At 33.5% G+C, this 9,070-nt stretch overlaps 1 pseudogene; it reads left to right on the forward strand.

Moving 5' to 3' along the window:
• Nucleotides 1–4,985: 4,985 nt before the first annotated feature.
• Nucleotides 4,986–9,070, forward strand: part of LOC110038742 — an 8,732-nt pseudogene continuing 4,647 nt past the window's right edge.

Genomic DNA, 9,070 nt, shown 5'->3' on the forward strand with positions numbered 1-9,070 from the left:
TATCCTGATAGTTTTAGTTTTCATGCAGGGTGACATCGTTGTTTAGCATGCAAATTTGTGTAAGCATAAAAGTATAACATAAAAGTATAAGAAAGACAACGTTGAAAACTATAAAAGCGTACCTGGCGAGTCTTCTCGTTCCACCGCCTGAAACTTAAAATTCATGTCAGGGCAAATTTATATAGAGGCAAAAAGTAAGATTTTGGTAGTTTTCCTAACCATAAGTCATATCTTGGTGGGTTCTTATGAGTTTAATTAAGGATGATTTTACCAAGCAAAATATATTGAGTTTAGTAGATCTCCGAGGTATCCAACAGATCTAGAGAAAGAAGCATGTCTATGCTACTCTCTAGATGCCTGGTGGGAAATCTCGAGTTCTTTTAAACTTATTATGTTGCTTAATAATTCATCCTATAAAACACCCTAATGCTCAATGAACATTGATGTCTCAATTATCCCCGAGAGTAAGGTAATTATCATCTGCAATTTAATTTTGAAAATTATGTGGGTGAAGACTCTTAAAGAGGCAAATTAGTGCCAAATCTTGACTTGGGCTTGTAGTGTTTGAAAGATGTTTTTATTTTCAATGTTGTTTACTTTTCTAATCCTTATTTAAATGAAACTTGATTTAGCCTAAGTCACTACTAAGCCCTTAAGATTTTTGGTGAGTGTCTTAGTCATTGCAAGAAATTGACTTATAAGTGATGGTGATGATTCATGTTTTTGTTTTCTTTTGTTCATCAAATAGGGGTATTAAATTAGTGAGTCATTGACACCCAAAATCATACCCCTAAATCTAGGATCGTTTAATCGGCTAGACTCCCAAATTTATGTAATTTAAGGAAATTACAAATTTATCCTTTTTAATTAGGACAAGTGAGGTTGGTTTCTACCAGTTAATCCCTTGTGCTTAAAACATCCAAATATATTAATTAGAATAAAAAATTTCCCATTTCCCTTTCTGAAATTAGGCCTAAATGTTAATTAAGGGTAAATTTCCAAAATTACACATTTACCCTAAGGCTCTATCACTTCATAATTCATTAAATTTAATTCAAATGACTTTGGAATTTTTATCCTACCTTACTCATGGGTCAATTGATACATCAAAGGAGAAAGTGTGATTTTTCAAAATTTAATTTATCAATATAATTATTTTTAATGCAAAAGTAGGATTTTTCAAAGAAAACTCCTAACTTGACCAAGATAAATCCTAATCCCTTGAAATTTTTACTGGAGATTGGGTTAGACCATAGAAGACTTTGGACCAAATTTCATGATTTTTTGAATCTTAAAACATCCAAATATATTAATTAGAATAAAAAATTTCCCATTTCCCTTTCTGAAATTAGGCCTAAATGTTAATTAAGGGTAAATTTCCAAAATTACACATTTACCCTAAGGCTCTATCACTTCATAATTCATCAAATTTAATCCAAATGACTTTAAAATTTTTATCCTACCTTAATCATGGGTCAATTAAGACATCAGAGGAGAAAGTGTGATTTTTCAAAATTTAATTTATCTATATAATTATTTTTAATGCAAAAATATGATTTTTCAAAGAAAATTTCTAACTTGACCATGGTAAACTTTAATCCATTGAAATTTTTACTGAAGGTAAGTATAGGCCAGAGAAGCTATTGGACCAAATTTCTTGATTTTTTTCATGATTTTTTGAATTTTATTTGAGTTTTAAGAATTATTTTAAGTTATGGGGTATTTATTAATTATAAAATATTTTAAATGTGGAAAATTAAGTTTTATATTTTTATTAAATCTCTATGATGTCAAGAGAAATAGAGAAATAAATTTCACATTTTCCTGATTTTTCTTTGAATTATTGGAATTATTTTAATGAAAATCTATTTTTAGCCTTTAAAAATTATTTTGAGCTTCAAAATTCAATATCTTTATTTAGAAAATTAGGAAAAATATCCCAATTGTTACTAAGTGCTTAGGAAGAAATTTACAGCATTTCTATGAATTTTATTCTTTTTGTAATTTTTTTTGGATTTTTTAAATTATTTAAATGTTTAAAAATAGCTAAAAAAAATCAAGTTTTTATTTTAAATACCATTTTATTTTTAAAAAACACCCATGATCATAGAGAACTCAAAAAATAAGTTTTTATAAATTTTTGAGTTATATTTTGATCATCAAAAATCATTTTAGTGCCAAAAAGGATATTCAACTTGAAAAATCAATTTAGGCCATCAAATGTACTCAAAATGCTTTGAAATTTTTATGAGGAGTACTTTGGATTTTTTACAACAGTGGAGCTCAAAAATCAAGTCATTTAAATATTTTTATTTTCCAAAATTAATTACCATAGTAGTTTAGGGTTTATGAAGATTAGGTGCATTTTAAATGACTTGACTCATGAGGCTTAACTCATGAAATTATTTCTAAGGGGTCCTCTAGTCATGCTGGACCATTTAAAATTTTCTTAGAATTTTTTAATCAATATGCTAATTTCCATGATTATTTTAAGGAAATAATGTGCAATATCTTGAAAAATATGGATATTTGTATAGGAACCTCCTCTATATTTGGAAAAATTAGAGGATGTTTCCCTTAATAAAGGCTACAACATGTCAAAAATTCAAGCCAAGGTGATGTATCAATATGCCCTACAAGCTTGGAGAATCAAAACATTCAAATCAGTGTTTAATTAATTAAAAATAAAATATGCATAAAATGGACTCCAAATCATTTCCACATTGTTCTCCTCTATTCAATGAGTAAGAGGGTATTTTTATTTTATTTTTGTGATTTTTCTACACAAAGTTATGTTTTTTTGAAGTTAAGGGTTTATTTAAAAAAGAAAATCCCTATTTTTCTATTTAAACGCGCGACGCTGACTGTATCCTCGACAGCGCGCTCTGGTTGGACGACGCCATCCATGTAACCACTGACTCGGCCTGCGGTTCATGTACGGATGCGCAGTCTGGCTCGATCTCCTCCGTCAATCCGATAAACGCGCGATCGGACGGCTCCCCATCATCGTCCCCGATAGAGTGATCCCGTGACCGTCCACACTAAAACCCTAAGATCTCAGCCTAGACTTAACCAAATCACTTCGGGTTTGATCTTGTGAACTCGTCTAAGTGAGACGAACACATCCATACGGTAATCATGTAATTAAATTAAGTCTAATCAAATGGAGAATTGAAATAGGCTCGGGAGGAGGAGAGGTTCAATACCTTGGATCTGAGAAGTGAATCTTCAATCAGAGGTGCTCGACACATTTGTTGGAGTGCAAGGAGGCTAGGGATTGAGCCTCTGGTCTTGGTATAAGGCCTAGGTATGAATTTGACCAAGCTTAATTTTAGGTGTTGGTCTAGAGCTATGCTAGGGGCTCTATGGAAGGGGGATTTGATTTAGCTTCTTCCAATGTTGTAAAGGTGTGGGTGAGTTTAATTTGAGTTTGGTGGAGTGTAGAAGTGTGGAGAGCTCTGTCCTGTCTCTGGCAAGGTTTTGAGCTAAAAAACTGGGCTCCGGCAAGGGGATTCAAGGTAATGTGGGGGATGGATTGCACTGAGGAGGTCTCAAAGAGGCCTTGTGATCAATTTGGGGGAGTCTCTTAGAGAAATTTTCAGCTCTTCTCCATGGCTGTGAAGGGGAGCTTTTATAAAAAAATAGTTTGGGGTGGCTGTCATGGCCAATCGGTGGGTGAAATGTGCTGCCTAGGTGGAGGGCAGAGAGGCTCCAACATTTAATTTGGATGAGGTGGCCTCTAAGTTTGAATTGAGTTTAACCCCATGGGGGTCACTCTCAATTTTGGTGTTTTCCGGCCACTAGGCCGGCCTTCCATTCCAGGGGAGGTGTCCAGGGAGGTTAGGTAAGCCAGGGGAACATGTCACAACAATTTAATGAGTTTAGGCTTTGTTTTAGTAAAAATATCCTAAGCTTAAGCAAATATCGAATGAAATTCCTTAATTTAGGGGACCTTTGGTCCATGGCTTAGTTTAGGTGGTTTTAAGAGGTTTAGGTTGGCCATTAGGGTCCAACAAATGGCTGTGGAGTCATTAATTTTATGACTTTAGGATAGTTAGACCATCTTTAGTGCATGGGTTCAATGTGGGTTCAACTGATCAAATCTTGGGTTTCGGCTAGGCTAGCCATGTAAATTGACCCAATTGATTGATAAACATTGTGAAGATGATTGTTATGAAGATTTTTGGTGAAGGGTTGAATGATTTTGAGTTCAATTGGTGGGTCAATTTGAGGAATTTTTGAAATTTGGTCAATTTGGGCATGTCGGGTTAGACATGGGTCTAGGTTGAGCTGGCCTTGGGTTAAGTCCAAATTAAATGTTCCACATGATCAAGAGAGATGTTGTGAAGATTTTTAATGAAGAAATAGAGTGGAAATTTCGGGGTTAAGGCCCTCAATTTTGTAAAATTTGGGGACATGGCTAATTTGGGACAAAATTGGGGATTTTTGGACTTAAGTTGAAATTAAATGAAATTGGGGATTCACCAAGGCCAATTTAAGGTCAAATTTGATGTGTAGGAATGTTAAGAAGATTTTTCAACACAAGTTGTGGCAAATGGAGTAGGTCATGAGTTCAATTTAGTGGAACCAAGTCATGGGGCCAAAATTGGGTTTTTGGTTTAAATCAAAATTGGGTTCAAATCATGAAATAATTAGGCAAATAATTAGGCTTGGATTTGGTCTAGATTGGTCATATCAAGGGTGAATTTGAGTTTATAATTGAAATTGGGGGAAATTGAAACCAATTGGATAGACATTTGAGGTAGATTTGGGGGAAAATTAGTCTTTAAAAGGCAATTTGGGGGTTTTGATGAAATATGGTCAAATTGACCAAATTGGATCATATAATAGTTGAGAAAAATGAAATTGGGAATATTTTGGAGGGTTTGGGAATTTTTGGGATTTTTTGGAATTTTTGAAATTTTGGGCTAAGGAGGGGTATTTTGGTAATTTGGCAAATTTTGGTGATTTTGGGTAGTTTGGGTGTTTTCAAGGTGTTTGAAATGATTTTTGAACCAATTTGGGTATTTTGGGTAGATTTGGAAATTTTGGCCAAATTTGGGGTCCCAAAGGTATCTAGGTAATTTGGGGAATTTAGGGGTAAAAGGCTAGGTTGGGTCTCTTGGTAGAGTTGGAGTACCAACCACCATTAATAAGCCATGGACCAATGGAAACTTCATTTTGGGTCCTCTATGTAGTGGTCTTAGCTAAACCCTAGCCTAGGGCTAGTGGGTTTAGGGGATCACCTACATGAGTCTCCCAAAAGTATCAATGGACCAAAGCCTAGAAGTTTAAGTTTAGGATTGTGAGTGATTGTGAGTGCAAGTATGTACCTTAAGCCCTAGACCAACACCTGGAGTCAACACTAAGATCCAGCAGTCCTAAGGGTGGCTCATCTTGAGTTCCCCCATAATGATCCCACCTACTAAGTGCTGGAGGTTATGATCAATATGTGGAATTTCAAGTTGAGTAGAGAAGAGTTTGGAATATCTAATGATAATGGTTCCTTTTCTAATTTTTTAAGTTCTAAGAATAGTAAATAGGAAAGTTCTATGGCTAAACCTTAGGCTACTAAAGCGGAAAACTAAACCTCAACCAACAGTGAGGTCAACACAGATCTACAATAACAATCTCTTTCTTAGAATTAAATAATAAGTTATAGGATTTTGAGGATGTTTGTCTAGTGCAACATAAATCCTCACATCATCTTTAGATCTTTGTGCAACAATGTTATACAATTTAAGCCCTACTCACCTCAGGCTCTGAGGTTGTCGTTTATTATGACATAAATCCTCTCATTTTCCAGGCTATTTGTGTGATCATGTCATGCAAATATAAGTCTAATTAATAAAATTAGTAGGATGAAACAGTTAATAATATTTCTTCAAAAGTGAAGTCAAATCATAGGATATTTTGGGAAGTCATTGAGGTTCTCTTCATGATTCGTAACATCCCCTAGTTTTTCTCATTTAGATTTCATAATAATTATTGCAAATTTGAGTCTTGCCCATTTGATACTCCTTTATCTGACCTTTGAAAAGTCCTACTTTTGAAATTCTTGAAGACAATATTTTATGATATGAATCAAGAGTTTTCTTAAGTGACTTCGATCATTTAAGATATAATTGATTATAGGGGCTTGCTCTAATAAGAAACTTTAGAACTCAGCTTAATATAAACCTATCTAATCTTTCATGTTAGATAGGGGAAAATGTGTCAGTCAACATAAATAGTTTCACAGACTAAAACATATGTCATAAATTCATTAGTTTTATTAATTAAGCCACACCAGTAACTAATGTGTCTATTCCTCGGGATAGATGCATTACTTGCAGTGTTGTGCTTGTTTATTTAAATTATTGTCTATATGAGATCAGCCAGGTATTGTATTTTCCAAAATTAAAATATTACTTTCCAAAATTAAATATATATATATATATATCATCTCACATATGGCGACCGACCGACAAGAATGCAAACAAGTTTCGAAGTAATTGAATTCTGACTTTTTCTAATTTAAACAGTTAAATTTTTCATTGACAAAACAATGCCAGACTAAATTCCACTTGTCGCTCCACTCGAGTGTTATTATTGGGAAATTTATATACACACCTCTAAATTCTAATGTATTTGCATATCAAACACCTAAACTTTAAATTTTACATACTATGCTTAAAAGATGTATTCACTTTTTGAAAATAAAAATAATAATATCATAAAAATTAAAATATGATATGTAAATTTTGGGTGGTATAAATGTAAATAAGTAAAGTCTTGATGTTAGATGCATAAATACATAAGAAATTGGTGGTATGGATGTAAATGCCCCTATATTTAAAAAAAAAAAAAACCTTTGTTTTTGTATACTCCAAAAATATATTTATTGGTTTTCTTATTTTTGAGCGAATCAAAATAGAAAATAAAGAAATGAGTAAAAATTTTAATTAGTTTGGAGGTGCAAATTTATTTATTAATTATTTTCTATATATATTTATTTATCAGATTTTTTTAATAAATATTTTGTATTTAGTTAGAGTTTAACATGAAACTTGCACTTTCATGAAATTATATTTAATATACAAATTTATATTAAAAATAAAATTATTTTTTTAATTTATAAGATATTTTGAAATGTTTGTAATATTTTTAAAATTTTCAATCATAATGAAATATAAGTTCTAATTTTAAATTATGTGATATTAAAGGTCATATATTTCAAGTTGAGGGATAAGGGTCTATCTTTGCACTTGTAAACTTATAATGGAGCATATTGACTAGGCTATACACTCTGGTTTTTTCTCTTATCACATAAAAACCGTGATTCTTCATATATGCAACAGTTTGGAGTCGCAGATGGGGGCTAAAGTTCTATTGATAAAAGTCTATATTTCATCTATAGATGACAATTAAATACACATGCTTCTGGATCAAACAACCATCTTTTGAAGGTACAATCTTAAAGTCTAAGATGCCAAGCCTCTACTCCATTTTCCAAAGATATGCATCAATTTGCTAGTGAAGGAACTTCTTTAGAATCGCCTAAAGATCATATATGAAAAATGAAGGAGTCCTAGAATGAGATCCCCCAACTTTTCTATGAAGCTCGACAACTAACAGTTGTGCATACTATAGAGGCACAACTAACTCGAAATCCATAGACTAGATGTGGATAGTTGACATCTTCTCTATGCATTGAAGTTCCCCTTCAAGAAGTTGTACTTTTGGATGCTACTAGCTCTAAACATTAACCTTCTATAATCAAGCCTAACAGTAAGCCTCTAACATGCATGGAGAATGTAGCTCGACCTTACATAATTACTACCAAGTTACAATTTCTACTTACTAGTGAGTTTGCTATGCAGTTTATAATCCATTTCTCAACTCAACGTGGATCTCAAGAGTCTTCTCCACTCGCAAAGATTGTCTATCAACACCTTTTCCAACGGGTTTTAAGCTTTCAAGCAGTAATGCTTATGATGGGATTTATGATCCATATGAATATGTGAATCATTTCAGAGCAATCATGCAAATATGACGTGCTCTTGAAGTTCTTCTTTGTCCTACCAATTCATTTCAAACTAAAGGATCATTAAAGTCTCCTCTCCCTACTCCGCAGCTACTACCGACCACGTACGTGCCACTATCTGTTATCGTGCATCTATAGTGTTTCGTTTCGACCATAACTATATTTCTTGTACTCGCTGCCATGTTGATATGATCATCGTTTTCAGTTGCTCCACAGTGCCCTTAGCAAGCTTACGATCATGCACGTAAGGTGTACCTACACGAATGTGTGCCCTTGCATTTCTGCTTCTTTGTAGACCCTGCTTGCATTTGTGCTTCTTTGTGGACCCTATTACATCTTTTTAACATGTAATTGTGCTTATTTACTCACGCGCACGTGCATGCATGCTTACATGCCAAAACGAAGGGTCGCTACATTGGCCACCAACAACACTACCGGCAATGACATAATTCATTGATGTATTATTTCAGGTGATACAAACTTCCATTTCTTAAAATTGGGGGTAGTCGATACATCATCAACAAATTCTATTATTTAGCATGAATCTCAAGATAATTTTTGAGCAATTAATATTCTAATTCAAATTAAACTTCTTCTAGGGCTTCATTTTTCATCAAATTAATGTTCAAACTAACTATCTCGATAAGATGAACCTAGTGATGCCAAAAGTGGTTCAATTCACGTCTGATCGACCCCAGATCGAGCCATTGAACCATATTAAGTTGTCTTGTGTAGTTAATTGGAGGGTTAAATAAACTCCAATTATGAGGTGCTTATAGTCAAATCGAAGGCTTCAGTGACAGGAATCCAATGTGCCAAAGATCCCTTAATTCTAAGGTCATTAAAGCCCTAAAACATAAAAAAAAATCCCTTCATATGATCAAGGGGAATCAACCTTGGTCGTTCAATCGAGTAGTTATGGGACTTATTGACCAAAAAACAAAAATGCCACTTCTTTTAAGCTTATAAATAGACTACCTCTCTTCACTTGATGGGAGAGAACGGAAGAGGAGAAGCCTTTTTTCAGTGTTGTTATGGACTGAA

The sequence above is a fragment of the Phalaenopsis equestris genome, unplaced genomic scaffold (assembly GCF_001263595.1).
Source record: "Phalaenopsis equestris unplaced genomic scaffold, ASM126359v1 Scaffold233701, whole genome shotgun sequence".
Classification (NCBI taxonomy): domain Eukaryota; kingdom Viridiplantae; phylum Streptophyta; class Magnoliopsida; order Asparagales; family Orchidaceae; genus Phalaenopsis; species Phalaenopsis equestris.